The sequence below is a fragment of the Rattus norvegicus genome, chromosome 16 (assembly GCF_036323735.1).
Source record: "Rattus norvegicus strain BN/NHsdMcwi chromosome 16, GRCr8, whole genome shotgun sequence".
NCBI lineage: Eukaryota > Metazoa > Chordata > Mammalia > Rodentia > Muridae > Rattus > Rattus norvegicus.
The window spans coordinates 15,658,743-15,681,804 of NC_086034.1; the positions used below are offsets into that span (position 1 = coordinate 15,658,743).

Here is a 23,062-nt window from a genome sequence, read left to right on the forward strand (position 1 = left end):
ACAATGGAGGAGTGTTCCTCTTTGTCCACATCCACACCAACGTCTGCTGTCACCTGAGTTTTTGATCTTAGCCATTCTGACTGATCTGAGATGGAATCTCAGGGTTGTTTTGATTTGCATTTCCTGATGCCTAAGGATGTTGAACATTTCTTTATGTAATTCTCGGATATTTAATATTCCTCAGCTGAGAATTCTTTGTTTAGATCTGTACCCCATTTTATAATAAGGATATTTGACTATCTGGAGTCTAACTTCTTGAGTTCTTTGTATATATTGGATATTAGCCTTTTATCAGATGTAAGATTGGTAAAGATCTTTTCCCAATCTGTTGGTTGCCATATTGTCCTAATGAGACAGTCCTTTGCTTTACAAAAGCTTTGCAAATTTATGGGATCCTATTTGTCGATTCTTGATCTTAGAGCATAAGCCATTGGTGTTCTGTTCAGGAAATTTTCCCCAGTGCCCATGTGTTCGAGGCTCTTCCCCACTTTTTCTTCTACTAGTTTGAGTGTATCTAGTTTGATGTGGAGGTCCTTGATCCACTTGGGCTTGAGTTTGTACAGGGAAATAAGAATGGATCAATTTGCATTCTTCTACATGCTGACCTCGAGTTGAAACAGCACCATTTGTTGAAAATGCTATCCCTTTTTTACTGGATGGTTTTAGTTCCGTTGTCAAAGATCAAGTCACCATACATGTGTGTGTTCATTTCTGTGTCTTCAATTCTATTCTAGTGATCTACCTGCCTGTCTCAGGACCAATACCATACAGTTTTTATCACTATTGCTCTGTTAGCTAGTTCTGGAAGTTTCATTTGATGACAAGAGATGGACAGTTGGGACACTAGCTATATCAGTATTTGGAGACTTGATTAGAATTGCCTGTATATATTTTAGGAAGTTTCCACTGCACTAAGTTTTGGTAACGCCCCTCAAATGACTCTCAAATCTTTCTAGCTGTTTCTCTTCACATTCCTGCTTTCAAAACCATCTTTCTTCCCCTTTCCAACTTGATGCCCCTGTTCCTATATAACACACCCAGAAAACTATTCTATTTCCCCCTTCAAGGGAGATCTATGCTACTGCCCTACTTTCTTCCTTTGTACTTAACTGCTCTGGGTCCACAGATTGTAGTTTGGTTATCATCCAATGGCTAATATCCACATGTAAGTGAATACATATGATATTTACTTTTCTGGGTATGGGTTATCTCCTCTGCATATTTTTCCGTAGTTCCACTCATTTACCTCCAAATTTCATGATGCTGTTTGTGTTCAACAGCTTAGCAACCCTCCATTGTTTAAATGTACTACATCTTCTTTATGCATTCTTCTATGAAGGGATATCTGGGTTGTTTCTAATTCCTACCTATTAAGAATAGAACACCAATGAACATGGATGAGAGGTGTTTTATGGTAGGATGGAGCATCCTTTGGTTATATTTCCGAGAGTGGTATAGATGAATCTTGAAGTAGAATAATTCTCATCTTTCTGAAGAACCACCGTACTGATAGCAATAATGGCTGTACAAGTTTACAATCCCACCAACATAGAGGAGAGTTCATCTAGCTCTACATTCTTGCCATCATGAATTTGCGTTATTGAGATTAGTCCTTCTGACGGGGCTGAGATGCTATCTCAAGGTAGTTTTAATTTGCATTTCCCTGACAGCTAAGGATGTCCAGCATTGCTTTAAAAGATGTTCCAGCACTTGTAGTTCCTCCATTGAGAAATCTCTGTTTAAACATGTACCCCATTTTTATCGTTTTATTTATGTTTTTGACCATAATCTATCTTTCAAATATAGTTTATATAAATTACATGTGTATCATGTATATTTAGTATGACATTTATTATTTTGGTGCTTAAATATACTTTTTAGTTTTTTTTAATATTTTCTGTCTTTCCTGTTATTTTTCTTCTTGTTGTTTGTTACTTACTTATAAAAATTCCTGCTAAAATGTTTGCTCAAATAAATCGTATTTTAAAAGATCAAGAGAAGGAAGAAAAAGAAATCATTATACATATCTCTAGTTTTCTTTGTTGTATTTTCTCTTTCTGACCAATGTTCCATGATCAGACATCGTTTTATTTGAAAAAAATTCATTAGTCTACATTGTGGATGGATCTTTTGACAACATATGTCCTTGGTTGTTTTTCTTCAGATTCACTCTTTGTTTATTAAGGCTATTGAATGAATGTAGGGCACAGCATCAACAAGTATTTTCTTTTAACATTTAATAAGTATGATGCCACTGAATTCAAGCCTTGATATTTTCTGATAAAAAATTTTGTCATTATGTTCAGTTTGTTGTTTGCTTTGTTTTTATTTTTGTTGCTGTTTTGAAGATAGAAAAGAAACATTCTGTACTGCTGCCATGAGAGATCTTAATTTTCTTTGATATTGAAGAAGAAAAATGTTGTTAGTGTTTTAGGATTAGTTAATAAATGACTACAATAAAAGTTTGATGCTTTAAAACACTTAGAACCTAATGGTACATTTAGAGGGTGTATAAGTCCATAACCAAGTACCAGACACATGATGCTTTTTCTTAAATCTCTAAAGGAGAAACCTACCTTGCTTTCTGGTTTCTTAGTTTTGGAATTTTTTAATCCATAGCAGCATCAATTAATTCATGCTTCTATTTTCACATCTTTCCTGGTACTGACTCAAATCCTCCACTTTCTCTTCTAGAGTCAGTTGTCATTATCATGGAGTTCACATTCAATCTAGAATTATTCATCTCTGTATTTCCAGATGGCATCAAAGATCCTTTCCTAAGTAAAGTTGCAGATATGGGTTCAGGGTAAGAGGAATTTGTCATTTCCCTTTGTGGGTACCATTAAACCCACTCTATTCCCAACATATTCCATCCAAGAAGCCAGTCATCATGTTATAATCCAGTGACTATGACTGGTGTGAGGTGGAGTCTCAAGGTTGTTTTGATTTCCAGAACTCCCAGGGACTAAATCACCAACAAATGAAAACCAGTCTTCGTGTTATAATCCAGTTACTATGACTGGTGTGAGGTGGAATTTCAGGGTGGTTTCGATTTCCAGAACTTGCAGGGACTAAACCGCCAACCAATGAGTACACATGGAGGAACCCATGACTCCAACTGCAAATGTAGCAGAGAATGGCATTGTCTGGCATCAATAGGAGGAGAAGCTCTTGGTCCTGTGAAGGCTTGTTTCCTCCAACGTAGGGTAATGCCAGGGCATTGAGGTGGGAGTGGGTGGGTGGGAGTGGCAGCATCCTCAGAGAAGCAGGGAGAGGAGATAGGGGAGAGGGGGGATAGGGGATAACATTTGAAATATAAATACATAAAATATCCAAGAAAAATACAATTAAAAAAATAAGCCAGTTACTCATAAACTTAAATAAAATTTTCTAAGAAAAATAGTTGCAAATCAACTACAACCTAATTTAACATTCACATTAAGGTGCATTTTGTCCAGAAAGAAAAAAAATCACTTAAATTTAAAAAAATGATAGTAACAATCACTATAGAAACAGCTAAATAGAAGCATATGATCATCACAGAATGTATTCATTCTAAACCTTCTTGCAAAGTAGGAATTAAATAGCAACTCTGTGCTGTAATGGAGAATAATTTAATTAGATTATATTGAAAGCACTTCCCATTTCCCATCAGTGTGCAGCAGTTATTTGTCTTGTAAAGCAGGAAGCAAATGGCAAATATAGAAAAGTATATGAACACAATGCAAACGCTCCTGATGACTCTGGACACACCATATACATTTACAAAGTGGCTTGATAAACAGCCCCCATGAGAAGCTCATTGTATTTCAAATTTTTTTGTCATCAACAGGTATATAATTAAATGCAGAAAATAGTATCACTTAAAAGGAGTATTAATAATACTTAAGGAAAAGGCTAACTAAATTTAAGCCCATTTTAAAAATTTGCATTTGTAATACAATTATTTCACAATCCCGAGTGCATGAAAAGCCATATAAAAAATGGACTTTTAAATAGTCAACCAAATACATAAAAGGACCATTAAAATGGCTGATAAACTTATCAAAATGCATACTCTGCAGGTGAGCATGTCTACTACAGGATTGCACATGGAACTACAATGTGAACATCTTCTGCAAGGTGTTTGTAGTGATGTCCATAGGGTCATTATCATTTCTAAAATATTAGATATATTGGACTGGATTATCACTCCAAGCCTTTTTCCTATGTAATATTCCTTTACACAGTAAAAGATACCATATTATATTTGAATAAAATTGTCAAAGTATACAAGGGTGTTTTCTAAAGGATCTCATTCTTACCACTTCTAAAACCTTGTCATTGTTGTTGGGACAGTAGCACTTACCCTGAGAGAAGATTGACTTGGAGGACACATGACACACCAAGAGGAGATGACTTCATAGGTGTTCCAGATCCAGGTCCAACAAGTAACTTCTGTGCTCTGTACACATACAATGAACACCCGAAAGCCATAAATTGCTTTGGTCTTCACATAAAAAGAATATGCATTATGAAAAGAAAGAAACTTGCAACTAAGTGTTTGCTTCTAAACCTCTCTGTACTTATTTTAATTTTGAAACCTATTTTGACAATAGGTAATTGTCAGTAAGTGAAAATAATCCTTTCTTTGAGTTCAAATTACTGTAATACAGCTTAATTTATGACTGTGTATGGATACAACTGTCACATACTTATGTCCATATATTGCTAATTCTGTCACAAATTGATCAAAAAAGGTTAAAATTTCTTTCCTAAATATAGGATATCAATATCTATATTGAATGAACACAACCCTTAGCAAACTGTGTTCCCTTGATGGAGATTTGTCCTTACTTTTCCAATTAAGTAAATGTTTGCTGATCATTACAGTTTATAGACACCTTTCTTCATCATTATTTTTGGCCCAAGCTCATTATCTAGTTAATTCTTCACCATGTATCAGTATTGTATTGTTAGTGAATTCAGTTTTTATACTTGACAGTCCAATTTTCTGTGTGTAAAACCCTTGACTAACATTTTTTTGTTTGAAGATATAAACATTGCTCTGTTTTCTGGCCACATGTTGCTTTGGAAACATACAATGCTAATAGGATTGTATTCCTTTAAAACTATCTCAGTCCTCCCATCACCATGGCCAGTGGATGGCAAATGCTTTCTTGTTTTACATACACTCTAGGAATCTCAGTCCATGTGTGATTACAATTATTAATATGTGGGCTGTCCTTGATTGTATCGTTTCAGATATACACTTTTAATGATTTTAGGAATACTCGTGAACTATTGCTCTTGGAATCTGGTTCCTTAATCTTTGCTTTATTCGTCAGCCACTCTGACTTTTGTGTAGGAAGGATACAATCTATTAATTGCAGAGATTTTTTTAAATAGAAAAATATTTACCAAAGTGACTTGGAAAATTGCACAAGACATATATTGCAATGTCCCCAAACAACTATCTGGCTCTCTGCCAAAGCATAAGTATTATCTAAGTTCTTATACACATTAACCATATTTGCAAATTTTTAAGTCTTTGTAATTATTTATATATTTCAGTTATCACTTTATTTTGTGTACTTTGTCATTTCTAATCAGTTTCCCTGTAAACATGTTATTTATTTTCCAATGAATGCATATATTCTGACACCGCACCTGAGGTAAATTAGCATTTGTGCAGTTCTGCCCATTCCCTGTAATGGTTTCTTCATGATTCAGCTCATATGGAGGGTGCAGATTGGGTGCATGTGTGTTATAAGTTTCTGGTGTGCTCTCCCTGTACAAAATCATGTCACCTTTTTTCTTACATTGCCCTTTAAAAAACTGAAATAACTATGGGAACAGATACTAAAACTTGTCTGTTGCCACCATTTGATATGTGATTCTGAACTCATAGGAGGAACCATGATTATCAGGTGTCTTTCTCATTTCATGGAGTTCCCTTCCTGTCCTTTCTTGCTGACTTCAAAATTACACTACACTATTTTATGGAATGTGCACATTTCCCCATCCTTTCCCATTTTTACTTGAACTTTTCATTGATTCTTTGTGAGTTTCCTATCATGCACCCTAGTCTTCCTCATCCCCTATCCCTTCCTATACACCCTCTATCTTTGCAATGCCCAATAAAGTATAGAAAACATCTCGCCCTGTAGTGTGTCCTAGTATGTCCTACAGTATACTCCTCTGTCCACACATCTTTACTTGCAAATACTCACTGCAATGAGTCATCTGGCCTGGTTCGAGACCTCTAGCTTCTGCGACACCATCAATATTGTATTCTTTCTGCCAGTTATCCTGTTGTTGCCCTGTATCATGGAGATCCTGCAGCTTTGAATCAGCAGGACTGGATCACTCATAGCAACCATTGGCAGATGATATAGATTTTGGGATGGACCAACTTAATGTCCTGCATCTAGACCTGGTAGCTGAGTTGGTCACCAAGCCAGTTCACCCATACCTGTAAACACCAGTCAGAGCTGTCTAGCACTGTTCTGGCTAGCCTACCCAATGTAGCCACCATAGGAAAGCAGGGTCAGCTCCCCCACTCTCATGTCCTTCAGGCTGGCTCCTACACCTAAGCCAGAGCCGTCTCCACTGTGATGCCCGGTCAAGGTACAGACAGGGCATACTCTGATAACTGTTCTGACCAATTAGGGGATAGGACAATCTTCCTGCTCTCACACCCTCAGGGCTGGCTGGTTCATTAGTGGATGTCTTTACCATCAGGGCCAGCACTAGTGTGTTGACCAGGTAAAGTACTGTGCCCAGCCTCCTGAGAGCTGCAGCTGTGAAGGGCAGGGGCAGTACATCTGCTTTCATGACCCAGGGCCAGCTGTCCCTACTGCCTCAGATGTTGAGGGGTGTAAGGCAGAGGGAATCACCACTACACTTAAGCCAACTCACAGCAGATTAGTGGGCAAATCATCTCTCCTATACTCATGCCTTTGGGGTGGCTCATCTGTGTCCTGGCCAACAGGGCCAGCTCCACTGGGTTGCCCAGGTAAAGTAAAGAGTTTATCCTCTTGAGTGCTATAATCTGAGATGGGCAGGACCAGCTCTCTACCTCTCATGAACCCAGGGTCTACTCCCCTGTCTGCTGTAAGTGGAATGGTGTTGGGGAGGGCATCACCTCTGCACCAATGACATCTCAGGGTAAGTGACTCACTCACCTCAGGGATGACTCACTAGTACATCCCAGCTATATTGGGCTGCCCAAGTTGAGGTGTAGAGCTGCTCTGCTGAGTGGTACAGTCAATGACTATTAACACAACACTTCTATGCTCATGACCCTTGGACCAGTTCTCCCTACTGCCTGAAGTAGTGATGGGTGAGAGTAGTGACTGTGGGAGGCATCAACTTCATGCCTGTACTACCTCATTGTGTCATAGATTTACTAGTTTTAGGTTAGGGTGGTTTTTATGTTTTACTTTATTTTTGATGGTTGTGTCCATGTTTTCTATGGTATCTTCTGCCCCTGAGATTCTGTCTTCTATCTCTTGTATTCCATTGGTGATGCTTGCATCTATGTCTCCTAATCTTTTTCCTAGGTTTCATATCTCCAGGGCTGTCTCCATTTGTGATTTCTTTATTGTTTCTATTTCCATTATTAGAGCCTGGATTGTGTTGTTCAATTCCTTCACCTGTTTGTGTTTTTCTGTAATTCTTTAGGAGATTTTTGTGTTTCCCCTTTAAGGGCTTCTACTTGTTTACCTGTTTTGTCCTATATTTCTTTACTGGAGTTATTTATGTCCTTCTTAAAGTTCCCTATCATCATCATGAGATGTGATTTTAAATCCAAATCCTGCTTTTCTGGTGTGTTTGGGTATCCAGTATTTGCATTGGTGGGAGAACTGGGCTCTGATGATGCTATGCAGTCTTGTTTCAGTTGCTTAAGTTCCTGTGTGTGTCTCTTGCTGTCTCTGGACAGTGCCTGGACCCACCTGTAAGCCTGTGTGTCAGAACTCCTGTAGACCTGTTTTCTTTCAGCTGGATCTGGGAACAGATATCTGTTTTGTGACCTGAAGCTTACAGTTGGGTCTACTGGAGCTGAAGAGTTGGTCTTTCCTCTGCTCTCAGGTGTGTAGATAATCCTGGCAGCTCTTGGTACAGGTAGAAACTAGAAGGGTCCTGTCCCTGACTGTTCCTAAGTCCCTCTGCCTATAAGGTACACAGGACACTAAGGAGTTCCTCTTGGGTCAGGAATGTGGGCAGAAGTAGTTGTCTCCTCTGAGCTCTCAGGATTGTCCACATTTCTGAGAGTCCAGCTCTGTCCCTCATGGGTTTTAGGTACAGAGAACTGTGGGACTGGTTCGGCTCTTTGAACAGCCAGAAACAAGAAGTGTCTTGTTCCAGATGACCTCTGCCTTTGTGTGTCCTAAAGCCATCAGGGGGGTCACTTGGGGCAGCAGATTTGGTCTTACCTCGACTCTCAGGTGCTCCTGGCAACAGGTTTTTGGCTTTGGAGCAGTCATGGTCCAGCCCCTGACTGCTGCTAGGTCCCTGTGTCCAGAAGGCACAGAGGGCACTGGGCCGGTTCCTCTTGGTTTAGGAATGTGGGCAGAAATAGTTGTCTCCTCTGAGCTCTCAGGATCATCTGCACTTCGGAGAGTGCAGTGCTCTCCCCCATGGCTTAATCTTTATTCTTTTTCGTAAGCCCTCTCCTTGCTAAATTTGATGTTATTCCTTGTGATTTCTATTCCCACAATGGACACTAGGAAGTTGGTTTTTAGGGTTCATAGTTAACAAAGCAGACCAACCTCTTTATTTCAGTCTTTTAATACTCCGTTTCCTCAGGATCTTAAAATACTTGTATCCTCAAATACTGAATATTGGTCAGCTCTGGCAGACATTGAGAATTGTGGGCTACATGGAGAATTTTTTGAATAATGGAATAGTCCTATCTTTCAATCATTTATTATGATTCCCTATTAATTACCTATGTAAGACGTTGTTAGTAGGTTTTGTGGCTACATAAAATTAGTCCTTCCCTTCATTACAATCTGAAGCCTGTAGGCATAATTGGCCACAAAATTTTATTGCTAATGCTGTTATAGTCTTAATTTTTAGGTATCTAGTTTGTCCATCAATATGAAGATTTGGAAATAATCAGATCTACTTTTTTGTTCCTTAGAGTTTAAATAGAACTTTCAAGGTTGAGATTTTAATTAATAATTAATTGGTATACCTACTGGTTTAATTACTTCTACTTAATTAATGCTTTCCAGCTTGAAAATGTACACAAAAACCTTGGGTAGCTACCAGTAACCAGTTGATATTGTATCTCACATATTATTCAAAGAATATAGTTACATAAGAGCAGAATTTTATTTTATAAAAATATTCATTTGAGTGGACTTAAAATGAAAAATATTAATAACATAATCTTATAGTTCCAGTTGTTTGATTCAATAATAAATGAATAAAATACCATAGACTCCTCAAGAATCTAATAACCCTAAACTCAGATATGAAGGTGAGACATACAAATTTAGAAATAAGTTATACAATATATATTTATACTTCACAGATCTAAGTATAGACACATTTATTAATATAGGTATACCTGTGGAGATAAAAGAAATACTGGTTATTAGTGAGGTGAAGTTCAGTCATCTAATTACACTATCATCATATATATGCACATACATGATATATACATATTATATACATATATATCACATAATATATATTGAACTATTCAAGTAAAATGGCTAACAAAGGCAAGTCATATGATTAATGGTTCAATAAAGTAATTAATTTGTACTTCTTGTTTAACAATGTTTTGCCTATCAGACTCCATGGCATAATTTCAAATATATTGGATTATTTAATTGCAGGTATATATGCTTATTCAATATTCCTAAAGTTTTCTGATCATTTCCTGAAAGAAATGGTTGCTGAGGAATTTTACCACTAGAACTAGAAATCATTCTCTTAAGGATCTGGCTCAGGTATATTAGAAAAGGGGTTTTCCTCCTCTACATATTTCTGTAGTATTCTTTGTGTTCAGTTACTAAAAGCAAATGGATCTTTGACTTCCTATTTTGATCTTGGCTATAGAATTTCCCATCAATCAAATAGGCCTCTGATTTCCTATTATACCTTTGGATATCAGAGTTCACAAGAAAATAAAATCTTTTAATCCATAGGTAAACGCAAAGGAAAAAAAAAAACAAAGCCTCTAATTTTTTTCTGTCATGTTTCATTGGTTTTTAATGAACTGTTTAAGTTAATTGACTAACAAAGGCAAGCCAGATGTTTAATGGTCCAATAAAGTAATTAATTGGTACTTCTGGTTTAACAATGTTTTGCCTATCAGGCTCCATGGCACAATTTCAAATATATTGGATTGTTTAATTGCATTAAGCAAGCTCAGTTAACCCTTTATCAACACATACTGACAAGGTGATATATCTTTTTATTTATTGCTTTTTCCTGTTTTAGAGGTTGATGTATTTGGAACTGTAAACTTCACGAATTTCTTCATTTTTGTAACACTTACCAACAAGTAATTAATTCTTAGAATTTGTCCATTCTAGGACACATTTTTCTTCTTTGCTGGTTGTTCTATCTCATGTACACATTTGTGGGTTTTCTTTTTTTTTTTTTATAATCTTAAACACACCTCACCTTGTTTTGATATTTGTTTACATCTTGAGAAACTGTTGTTTTTAATAAAGCAGTTGTTATGTCAGTTTGGATTTAAAATGCTCAATGAGTCATCATATCTTGTGACAGCATGCACAGTGAAGAGAATACAAGGTCATCCAGGTCATAGGAAGCAAAAAATAGTGCCTAACAATGTAATGGAGAAGAGTGAGGCCTGGAGAGGCCTGGAAAGCCAGTGATTTAAACACATTATGTTGATGGAAGAGAACTTGTCTGGAAGCCTAAACTGTTATGTTTGCCCCAGAAATTAAAATTACAAATTGAGATGTAGGCAAAGCAAACAGCTGATAATGGTGCCACACTTATTTTCCAGTACATTACTGTCCTCAAGCAATGCCCAGCATTACTTCCAAGGGCACTGTCATTTGTCATGATACCTGATCATTTATTAGAACCATTTTGCTTTCTTTTATGGGGGCTTACTTGACATCTTCATATCTTCACCAGATGATTAATTATTCTTTGAGCTGTCCCCTATTGTTCCTTGCTCATCACTCAACATGCATGCATACATTATCATTCTGCTGTAATTATTTATTGATGCAGCCTCCTCAAGATATAAGATGAGCTTCCTGACAGTAGAAACCGCCCCTCTGCACCCAGGGAACCTCACTAAGTACCTAGTTCATATTTAATGAGCGTACCTGAATAAGTTTTATCTGCTTTCTGGGTTTTGTTTTCCACAAGGAATTCAGACACCTTATTGTGTTTAAATTTGGTCTAAAACCTGGACTGCAATTACAACTTCAGTGACAATATTCAGGAGTCATCTGTTTAACTCATGCTTTCTGTGTTTTCTGCTAGCATTTTGACTATTGAAAAAAATCATGTGTAGACATTAGATTGTGCTGGACAGCTCAGAAGCAGAGGAGTTTTGATTGGAGTTAGAATGAATGAAGACCTCTTGTTTAATAAAAGAATTCTGTGAGCTGACTCACAGTTGGTGGAAAATTCTGGTTCAATTCATCGACTTCAAGAATTTTAATAAAAGATGATTTTCTTTTTCTTCTTTTTTTCCATTTATTGAGAGGGATCAATAACACTTCATCAAGTTTTAGGAAAATTGGATGCATGATGTAAATGATTAGCACAGTGCTTAGCACATTCTGAGTATTGACCTCCTCCCCATTAGCCAAACAATGGCTTATTTTTTTCTCCACCTCCTGCCAAGATAGTTGCATAGTAGCTGAACTAAGAACATTGGCAGCAATTAAATCCTAATACATTCTATCTCACTCTTCAAGCATACGCACACCGCCTTGTTATCCAAGCCAGGCATAGGCATTTTCAAAGTTTTCGATAAATAATTTTAAACCACTCTTCTCCCTAAACACCATTCTCCCACTAGTGAATGACAACTAGTTGTCATTCAGGCGTTTGGTTCCATTAGGGATTTCGCATATGCTCTTTAGTGACCATAATCTTAGGGAGAGACACCAATGTCAACTTGGAATATCTTTTCCAAAACACTCATTTGAAGTGATATTGCAGGCCCACTTAGAACACGTATACGCATGTAAGGAAAGAGAGATGACTGCAAACCAAAGCGATGTCTTAGAATTGTTCCCTGACTGAATTCAGATGGCAGAGAGGTGAGAAGCTGTCTAGCTGTCTCCTGTAGACTGGAATATTTCTTATGAATGCAAGCAAACAGCTTAAACCTCATGATTTCTGCTCTAGAAACCCATGAGGAGCATCTGGACAGTAAATAACAAAGCCTTATAAACAAAATTAAGTAAAATAGTTGCCAGCAGTTTTTGGTTCGGGGATGGGGGGTTTGTTTGTTTGTTTGTTTTGTCGGTTTTTGGTTTTTTGGGGTTGTTTTTGTTTTTGTTTTTGTTTTGTTTTTTGTTTTTTTAAACTGCGGTAGGCAACCAGGTGCTGAACAAAGGTAACCAGATCCTCAAAAACCAGCTTGGTGAGATCTAGTCTTTTTCTAGATCTTCTGTTTGCAATATTTGACAACTCTATATGCCTGAATATATTTTAGGTCCATCAATCCGCAGAGAAAAGTGTTAAGATTCCTTTCCTGCCATGTAGTAGATATGTTTTACTTTTTTTTTGTTCTTATTTCATAGCCAGCATTTCCTCAGCAATGTGCATCTGCATTCTCTAGCAAGACGTGTGGCTCACACATTTCTGTGACTGCCTTCCCAAATCTGGCCACGAACCATCACAACATGCCTGGTGCTCTTAGTGTGACTTTCTCATCCTGTTTTTGACTCATGTGCTCAATATAGTATATGTCAATCCAGTCACACATTAACGTATCTAAGAAATGAAAATCTGTTGTCAACGTTGAATATGTGAAGGAGGATGTATTAACTGACAAGAATATATGTTCATTCTAACGTATTGACTTGCTCAAAGCAACTACAAGGAAGATCAATTCAAATTGTCTAAGCATTCTTAGAACATCCTTCCTCACATTCTATTCCAGTGACTTCCCATGTGCTGGCTAAGTGGCCTGACTGTCTTAGTACCCAGAGAAATTCTTGAGAATGCTACAGTTTAAGCAGGAACAAGTCCTCTGACTCAATTGTGCTTTCCATGTCACTTTTGAGCATTCAGCTTCCCTGAATACGACATCTGACTAAAATTAAGTTGTTTTCCTACCACTGAATATTTGTGCTATCTCTCTCTTTGAAATTAACAACCAATAGAAAAAACCAGCTTGGTGAGATCTAGTCTTTTTCTAGATCTTCTGTTTGCAATATTTGACAACTCTATATGCCTGAATATATTTTAGGTCCATCAATCAGCAGAGAAAAGTATTAAGATTCCTTTCCTGCCATGTAGTAGATATGTTTTACTTTTTTTTTTGTTCTTATTTCATAGCCAGCATTTCCTCAGCAATGTTAGATTCAAATCACCCAGGTACATAACAAACTTCCTTACCAAGGAAAAAATATGCCTGTTCTTAATATACTGTAAAGGGCAATTTCTCTCTTCTGACCCTTCAAGAATATACTTTGGAGCCTTTGGTAAAGTCTATGCCAATGTGTTCTGCAAATCAAAGAAGGGAAATAATTAGCCATAAGAGATTACATTTTGTCAGTTTTCTTGAAAACATGAGAGTTAATTTTTTGTATAATCTGTCTCTTAATATAGTTGCAAAATGAGAAAACACCAATGGCTTATGCTGTAAGATCAAGAATCAACAAATAGAACTGAATAAAATTGCAAAGCTTCCGTAAGGCAAAGGTAACTGTCATTAGGACAAAACGGCAACCAACAGATTGGGAAAAGATCTTTATGAATCCTACATCTGATAGAGGGTTAATATCCAAAATATAAAATGAACACAAGAAGATAGACTCCAGAGAACCAAATAACCCTAATAAAAATGGGGTACAGAGCTAAACAGAATTCTCAGCTGAGGAATATCAAATGGATGAGAAGTACCTAAAAAAAGGCTCAACATTATTAGTCATCAGGGAAATGCAAATCAAAACAGCCCTGGATTCTACTTCACACCAATCAGAATAGCTAAGATCAAAAATTCAGGTGACAACAAATGCTGGTGAGGATGTGGAGAAAGAGGAACACTCCTCCACTGTTGGTGGGATTTCAAACTTGGACAATCACTCTCAAAATCAGACTGGAGGTTCCGCAGATAATTGGACATTGCACTACCTGAGGTCCCAGCCATATCACTCCTGGGCATATACCCAAAAGATGCCCAACACACAACAAAGATACATGCTCCACTATGCTCAAGCCGCCTTATTTATAATAGCCAGAAGCTGGAAAGAACCCAGATGCCTTTCAACAGAGGAATGGATGCAGAAAATGTGGTATATCTACACAATGGAGCACTACTCAGCTATCAAAAACAATGAGTTTATGAAATTCAATGGCAAATGGATTGAACTAGAAAATATCATCCTGAGTGAGGTAACTCAATCACAGAAAAACACACGTGATATGCACTTACTGATAAGTGGATATTAGTCCAAAAGCCTGAATTACCCAAGATACAATCCACAGACCACATGCAGCTCAAGAAGAAGGATGACCAAAGCGCAGATGCTTCACTCCTTCTTAAAAGGGAGAACAAAAATATTCCTAGGAGGGGACATGGAGACAAAGTTTGGAGCAGAGACTGAAGGAATGGCTATTCATAGCCTGGCCCACCTGAGGCCCATGTATATACAGCCACCAAAACTAGATAAGATTGATGAAGCTAAGAAGTGCGTGCTGACAGGAACCGGATATATCTGTCTCCTGAGAGGCACAGCCAGAGTATGACAAATACAGAGGCGAATGTTAGCAGCAAACCACTGAACTGAGAATGGGCCCCCGTTGGAGGAATTAGAGAAAGGATTGAAAGAGCTGAGGGTGCTTCCAACCCCATAAGAACAATGCCAACCTACCAGAGCTCCCAAGAACTAAACCACTACCCAAAGACCATACATGTACTTATCCAAGGCTACAACTACATATGTATCAGAGGATGGCCTTGTTGGGAAACAAAGGAAGGAGAAGCCCTTGATTCTGCCAAGATGGGACCCCCAGTGTTGGGGAATGTCTCGGGGGGGGGCGGTAAGCGGCCATGAATGTGGAGGGAAACACCCTTATAGAAGAAGGGTAGGGGCATGGAATATGGGGGCTTATGTCTGGGAAACCAGGAAAGGGAATAACATTTCAAATTTAAATAAAAATATTCAATAAAAAAGAACAGCAGTAGAGTTTCCCAGATTTCAAAACAGCATTCAACAAGCCATTTAACTTTTTTGGCATTTAATTTTTTAGCTTCATCAATCTCATCTAATTTTGGTTGCTGTATATAAATATATGGGCTGTATACCCATGTGGGGCAGGCTCTGAATGGCCATTAGTTCAAGACCAGCATCCTGGGTGTCAGGCCATTTACTTTTAGAACCAAAATCAAGTTCAAAGATAATCCTTCATTTTAAAATGATGACACTAGATTTATTTTCACTAAAACACTGAATGGTAAAACAAGCATAGGGAATATATACCGTGAACTCTTGGTTCAGGATTAGGGCCTAGGAAGTTATTAAAACCAAGAAAGAGTTTATTTTAGTATTATGCATATTGAATATTTGGAACAAAGAATATTTTGTAGCCATCATTTTACAGATAAATGTGGAGCTGTTCTCTATGCTTAAATTACTAAAGGAGAAATTAATATATTCCTAAATTTGTATGTTTAGAAATACATATTTACTCAGATGGTATAAGATAGTTTATAGCAATGGCTTAAAGATTTCTACAATTAAAATCAATAAAAACACTTATTTTTTAAATTCAGATGCTCACCAATTTTCATAGCTATTTTGATTCAGGTTTAAAATGTAATATGAGTGAGATCAACCATAGCCTGTGTTTTACCCACTCTATTCTCTAAGTCTTATTTTATTCTATGAGTTCCATAAGAACTTCTGGTATTAAACAGTAAGTCTTATCCTGGGAATTTAATAATACTTGGGATTCAAACTTGAAGAATGCAGAGGCTACATCATGACACTTGAACTTAGACAGTAGCTCTAAGATTGCATGTTGAAAAGTATAAACTCAAAGATTGGGGAAGACCAAAGTCTTCTAAACTTTAAAACAATTAGCAACAATCTCTCTTTCTCTTTTTACAGTTAATACATATCAAGCTTTTATTTTGTGGCCAATCTAGTTTAACCAGGACTATCTGTGTGGCCACTAGGTTTATACTAGCCATTGGGGCCTGGTAAGTAATTGGTAGGTGTACCGCTGAAGGCGATAAAGCCTATCTTCCTTAGTTTGTTAGTAAGAAACAGTGATAGTTCAGTAGGACCCCTTGAAAGGGGTAGGGCTAGATAATGGGAGATGTGTGTATATACAATATTGCATATATTCATGAATTTTACAAAGAACTATGTTACTCAGTAAAATATATACAAACTAACATGGTTATCACAATAGTCCATGTTTTAGTTTGAATATACTTAATATGGATAATGAAATATATTACTGCTTTTGCATTTGGGAATGGGTATTAGAGGAAAGGGGATAAAATTGTGAATTAAACCGCAGAGCTATTCCAGGATCAATGAATAAAGACAAAGATGTGGATTAAAGTGATATTTGTTTTATTTATTGTTCAGGAGTCAATAACAGAAATAATAGTTGTCGTATGTACTGGACAGAGAAGTAGATGTACAATGATACTCAAAGTTCAGTTCTCACAGTAGCATTTGTATACGGAAGGCTCAGCTTTGAAAGCATGCTCTAGTTTGGGTTCCTATAATGCTAGAACTCACAAGCTATCTTTGCACACTTTAAAGAAAGGAAATGATTCTCTTATTTAGCAAATCATGCCTTTCCTTCACTACTTCTGTACTTAAAAGCCAACCTCACAGTTTTATTTCTAAATTATAACCATCTGTTACTCACAACAAAGCCTCAGCCCAGCATACACTGCATGTCTTGCGAACAGCATCCAATTCTAAACTCCAACTACTGTTTCTAAGAACATTTTATGTTCCTGAGTTCTGAAGAAGCCAGATCTTTAGTTTTAGTACCATGTAAATTAATGGTGAGATTCATGGGTACCAAAGATTCTAAGTGATGGACCCCTTTTCTTGAGTATCATCAAGCAACAATTTTGCTGTATGGAATTTACTTTTTCCTGTCACCATAAACAATACGTTTGGCTTTGCTCTCTTTTTGAAGTTGCCATAGCTTTGATAACACAACATTCATGATACTTATTATACAAGTGATAGACATACAAGTGCATTGGTAAATACTTTTCAAAGGAATCGTAGGATATCCTGGACTAATAGCACTATATCAGTCAGAGTTCCCTAGAGGAACAGAACTGACAAAATTAATCAATATAAAGATGACTTATTAGAATGGCTTTCAGGTTGTGGTCTGGCTATCCCAACAATGGAAATCTACCAAGGAAAGGTTCAAGAATCGAGCAGTTATTCAGTTCACATGCCTAGATGTCTTAGCTGGTCTTCTAAAGAAGTATATGTTAATGCCAGTGAAGGAATTGACATGCCAGTGAGAGCAAGAGAAGCAGCCAGCAGGAAGAGAGCAAGTGTCCTTCTTCCATGTCCTTTCCATAGACTGCCAGCAGCATATGTCGGGTCCAGACTAAAGCTGAATCACCTCAAAAATCTGGATGAAAGTTATATATTGTCACCTCAAAGGATCTGGATTAAAAGTAGCTCCTCCCTCTTAAAGTTATTTATTTAGGAAAACATTCTTCATGGGTATACACTTGTATTTTCAATAATTCCTAATGTACTCAGGCTGACCAACAAGAATATTCATCACAAGCACCCAGGAGGAGATCACCATAGACATGAACTCATGGTTAACACCACACATAGACTTCAGTCATGTTTAAAGTCTACAGAAACACAATATGTCAGGAATCAGAGTTAAATAGATTTTTTTTAAAGGTCCAAAGTGAGAGGAGGAGAGAGAGAGGGAGAGAGAGAGAGAGAGAGAGAGAGAGAGAGAGAGAGAGAGAGAGAGAGGAGAGAGGACTTGAAGAGTTCTTACCTGTTTGCAAGAAATTCAGCATGTGTTGGGCTTTTGTCTCAGCAAAAGGTAGTTGTAATATAGAAATAACCTGGTCAGGTTTGAGTTTGAGTACAGCTAGGAATTCTCTAGTAATGCATTGGACTCTGCAAAAAAAAAATTCATTCTTTAAGAGAAACATATTTTTGTCATGGGGAAAACTAAACAACAGGGAGTAGCCTGAAAATCCATCCTTAATTATTCATGTGAAAACTGTAGAGAAATTGTGAAGATTAATTGTCCATGCTTGCTAAGTAACTGGAAGAAAACAATGGTTTGTTTATTTGACAGGCTATAGGTTATATGAAGTCTAATTTACTACCTTAGAAATTGGAGCTACTTTGCCCTAGTTCTGCATCCTAAAAGTGAAAGGCACCAACAGGCACACACGAGAATATATCCGAGATCACTATGGACCTTGCTTTACCCTTTGAGATGTCACAGCATGTGTCTGACACATAGAGAGTTATAATATGGAACATTAGTTTAGAGACCCTCATTGCCAGAGGGATTTAGACAGAAAATCATAAGATACTCTGAGACTCTATGGATACTGTTTGTTGCCAATTTACTCTCCAATACATACTTACATGTTACATGTCCTGCCCAACAATTTACCACAAATATTTCAGGCAGAAGCTGACGTGTGGCATTTTTAATTGCACTTAATCTATGTTTCAATCGTGAGCAAAATGAATCTTGTTTTCATTAGTTTGTTGTGAACTTTTAATTTAGTTGTTAGGAATGGTTGTTTCAACACCGTTGCCTAAATAAAATGATGATGTGGCCACTTTTCAGCTGCATGACTTCCTGTGCAACTGATTTTGTCCCTCCAACTTCCCCACTATAAATCAGAACAATAGTGGCAGCACTAGATTATTGTGAAAGTAAAGGACAATAGTTGCGCATGGTATTTGGCACATAACAGCTACTAATTTAATTGAGGATCTTAGTCGACATTATTTGAATGTTCCGTTAGCCAATTTGGGTGGCACCTCCATTAAAACAAAGCAAAAATAACAATAATAATTATAAAAATGTTTTCCTTAACATATGTTTTCCTAAACACATGTTTTCCTTAATATGTTCTAGAAATTATCATGTCTTTGTTTACACTCCAATGTTTTAAATATTCAGGCCATCCCTGGAGAATTTCAGCCTTTTTCTTGTCTGTATAAGTGGGAAATGGAGGAAGAATCTTAGGCCACACTGTCTTTGAAAGTACATTATAATTTGGCACCCTTCATTAAGCAGTGTCCTTATAATCTTCAATTATTATGTTTTACTCTTTTAGATAAGAAATAAACATGAGAGGGATTTTATTTTTCAAAATATTATGTTTTTTCTTCTCCTTATTGAATGAAAGAAAAGCACAAAAAGAAAACCTCAAATATGCTTAGTTCGCCTTTGAAATGAAGCTCATTGCACTGATTAATCTTGCTTTTGCCTCAGCAGCAAAATGATTTCAAAAACACACCTGTTTAACTTCAATTTTGCTGACACTCTTCCATGATGCTCTGAATTCAAGGGTCAACCTTAAAGTACTTCAACTCCTTCTGGTTCCATTGTGTTAAAAATCAACTCTCATAGCTCTTGTTTCTTGGGTTAGCTTCCAGAAAAGCATACCAATGAATGTTTTGTGTTGAAGTGAGTGGTTCAAGCTAAATATTCCTTATTATTTAATTCAGTCCATGTAATGAATTACAGGTTGTGTTTTAATTTTTTAATTTAATTTTTTAAAATTGTTTCCTATAAGCTAGTTTGTTTTTAATGATAAATTGTATATCTCCAGATAATCTCAATGTGCTCACAATAAATATTTAAAAACTTGAAGTTAATTGCATAAAATAAAAGCAATTTTAAAATAAAACATATTTCTCTAACCATATAGTGTGATCCCTTCAAACACTACCCATTACTCATTAAAAGTCCTTGATGCCAGACATTTTTGCCAGAACATAATTCTTATTTGATTACATTTTATTTTATAAGGAAGATTCCACCTGAATCTCATCAAATTTCCTTGATTATACATATCTATTTAACATGCAGATCAGAGATCTTTAACTATTGGTTGTTGTTTGGAATCTCACTCGTTCTCTGTTTCTTTCAAGGAATAAATTATCAGTTGAGTTGATAGATAAAAAAGGCCCTAGCTATGGCATAAAATGGGAATTACAGTAGTGAGTTTGATAAGCATCCCTGATAAGCACCTGATTGAAATTCTGCTCAGGAGAACTGGGTGGTTCTTGCTGGTGGGAATGCATGAGGTGCAAATAGCATCAAGGTGTTCTCTTCTTTGACCTTGGAACCCAAAGGGCTTAAGTTCATTGGGGTGTTGAGGTTTGGTCTTTTCCTACATATTATAACGCTAAATAGCGTCACTTGTTGGGGGATGGTTCTAATGCTTTGATTTAATTGGCAATCTGCATGTCCAAACACTGAAAGTCCTTGACCCCAATTCGTTTTGATATATCAATAAGGATGCCAGAGGCTTATGATTGGGCAAAGAGAGACAGAGCAGGGGCCATAGGTTTGTTTGGGCTAGGACACCAGAGAGGAGGGCAGAAACAGGGAATTGCCATGACTCAGGGGAGAAAGATGAGACAGAAGAGCTGGAGGAGGGAAAGCCAACCAACCATATAAGAATTTGAGTAAGTGGTCACTGGCCACTTCTCTGATTAGACCTGGGGTAGCAGAGGGAGGTTTAGTGAGGAGACTCAGAAGTACTGGAGAGGAGCATGTGCTAACAGGGGAAGGTGTAGAAGTGCCCAGTTTCGGCATGTCAAAAGTTAACTGACTTGGGCGTGCGTGCGTGCGCGCGTGCATGTGTGTGATTCATGAATCTGCATTGCTCCTGGGTGGGGGCATGCATGTTGCCTGCCTGGACCATAAAGGTAAAGCTGTGTAACTAAACTCACCGCTACAGGTGATATGTTGGAAAGCGGCTCATATCTGGACAGATCACACCAGGCCCACACAGTCCCATAAGAAGAGGTCTATTGGGGGGAGCAAGGAAGAGAAGGAGGAGGAAAGGAAGAGGGAAGGGGTTGGGGGTCTCTGCCTTTTATTCAGGCTGTGACATAATCACATGCACCACTGTGCACAGGTGAATTGCACAGGTGAAACATACACCCATACACTGGGAGTGTGTGGTGGTTACCATGACAACAGGTACAAGAGGATCCTTGTTGCCTAGGGTTGATGTCATTGCTGGATTTGGGGACTAGCCATAAACAGTTTCTGATGCCTACATACCACCATTTTTTTTATCATAAAGAGAAGGGAAAAGGGGGGAAGCCTATGGTTGAAAGGGCAATAGGGGCAGTCAGATCTCTTAAACTGCTTCCTGATGTCTAGGGACATTGTCAATTTTGGGGTATAGCTGACTTTCACCCTCTGGGTCCACTTAGTAGTCATTCACATCAGACTTCTCTGTGCACAGAGGCTGGTAATCATTTAAAAGGAACTGATTAAATGTTTGGTTAGAGATTTTTTTTTAATCTGAGGTTGAAGGAATGTGAAAACAAGATTCATAAGGCAGGGAGCAAATATTAATGTCAGAAAAATGAGGAGAAAAGGCACTACAAAGGGCAGTATCCATTTCCATATAAGGTGTTTCTTAAAATTGGAGGCCTCACATTCCCTGTGATTCTGAATGTGTGATTGTAGCTGCTGGATTTTATTTCTTACTATCCAAGACTGGTTGATGAAAAACAGCATTCTTCTAGGAGAAACATGCAAAGGCCACCTTCTTTAGCTGTCAAGACATCTAGTTCCTGGTTGGTTCTGCCACAGCTGCCAAAGAAATGATCTGTTTCTGGATGGAGAGCATGGTTTCTTGTAAACTGTAGCCAAGCTCGGAAGAGAACTTACTGTGTAGCATTAAGTAGTCAGCCCTGCCTTTCCCACCCCAGTATTTATAGCTACTCCTGAAGTGACCAAGAGTAGCACAATCTGAACTGCCCTCTCATTTTGTTGGGCAGGTATGGTGTCTACAGCTGCGACTGGTAGGGCATCATTTCCCTCAATTACTTCTAGTTCAGGGAAAAGGAGTACCACCATGCAAACTCCTGACCAGCTGACGGGCTGGCGATGACATACCTAAATACCACAAAGAGTTGATGTGTCGGAATGCAGGACACTGGCAGAGATGAAATATCAAGGGTTGTGGTTCTATTGCAGTCTAGGGAGCTTAGTCTTCATACAGAACATATCCTGGATGTCTTAAAACAGTTTGCCATGCCAAAAAGAGGGGTAAAAAAGGTATGGGGTCATGGCAGCATTGGAATCAGGGCAGCTAATACAAGGTGAGATGATGTTATTTGGCATTATCACTAGCTGTAAGTGACAATTGTGAGGTAGGTTCCGAGGATGCGCATAGCTGACATTCTGTAAAGTGACCAGGTCAGGGGACATTAAGTAGTTGGTACACCAAGGTCAAGGTCTGAAGCAAAGGGTGAAATGACAAGTTAGTAGTAACATTTATGAGGTAAGGCCTTCAGAGGAGTGTTTAATTACTTCTCCTATGTTTCTGCTCTCTAGAGGTTGGGCAATTGAGACTTATTTTCTATGGATGTGGATAGAACTCAGTGGGGTGTCACCTTGTTTCTTATGGTAGAACTTACTAACAACTCTTGTCTCCCACTGGGTTTCCATGGGTCTTGTATATAGAAGAAGAGGGTCTTGCATTGTTGATAGAAGAAATGATTGGTCTGTGATCCTAGCGTATCACATCTGGCAAGAACAATATGGACAGCCCATACTTGTTTGGCCAATTTTTACAATCATCTTTTGTCTGGTCAAAGAGAAATCAAGCAAAGAGACCATTATATTTATATGGAAAAACAGATATAGGCAT

The 23,062-nt window shown here is 37.7% G+C and overlaps 2 long non-coding RNA genes across 24 annotated transcripts in view; one reads left to right on the top strand and one right to left on the bottom strand.

Annotated features, from left to right (window-relative positions):
* Window positions 1–3,449: 3,449 nt before the first annotated feature.
* LOC102546465 (uncharacterized) lies at window positions 3,450–22,560 on the bottom strand. Its single transcript, XR_360372.5, has 3 exons — window positions 22,306–22,560; window positions 18,184–18,308; window positions 3,450–13,671 (listed from the first exon to the last, which is right to left on the bottom strand). It is a non-coding gene; the product is annotated as an uncharacterized LOC102546465 (long non-coding RNA).
* The window catches only part of LOC102556133 (uncharacterized), an 87,758-nt gene continuing 86,605 nt past the window's right edge, over window positions 21,910–23,062 (top strand). For 2 of the 23 annotated variants that reach the window (XR_010058610.1, XR_010058578.1), the window contains exon 1: window positions 22,193–22,693. This is a non-coding gene — a long non-coding RNA (uncharacterized LOC102556133). Of the gene's footprint in view, window positions 22,694–23,062 lie in introns of all 23 variants that reach the window. The other 21 variants (XR_010058583.1, XR_010058572.1, XR_010058604.1 and 18 more) reach the window with 19 other exon arrangements.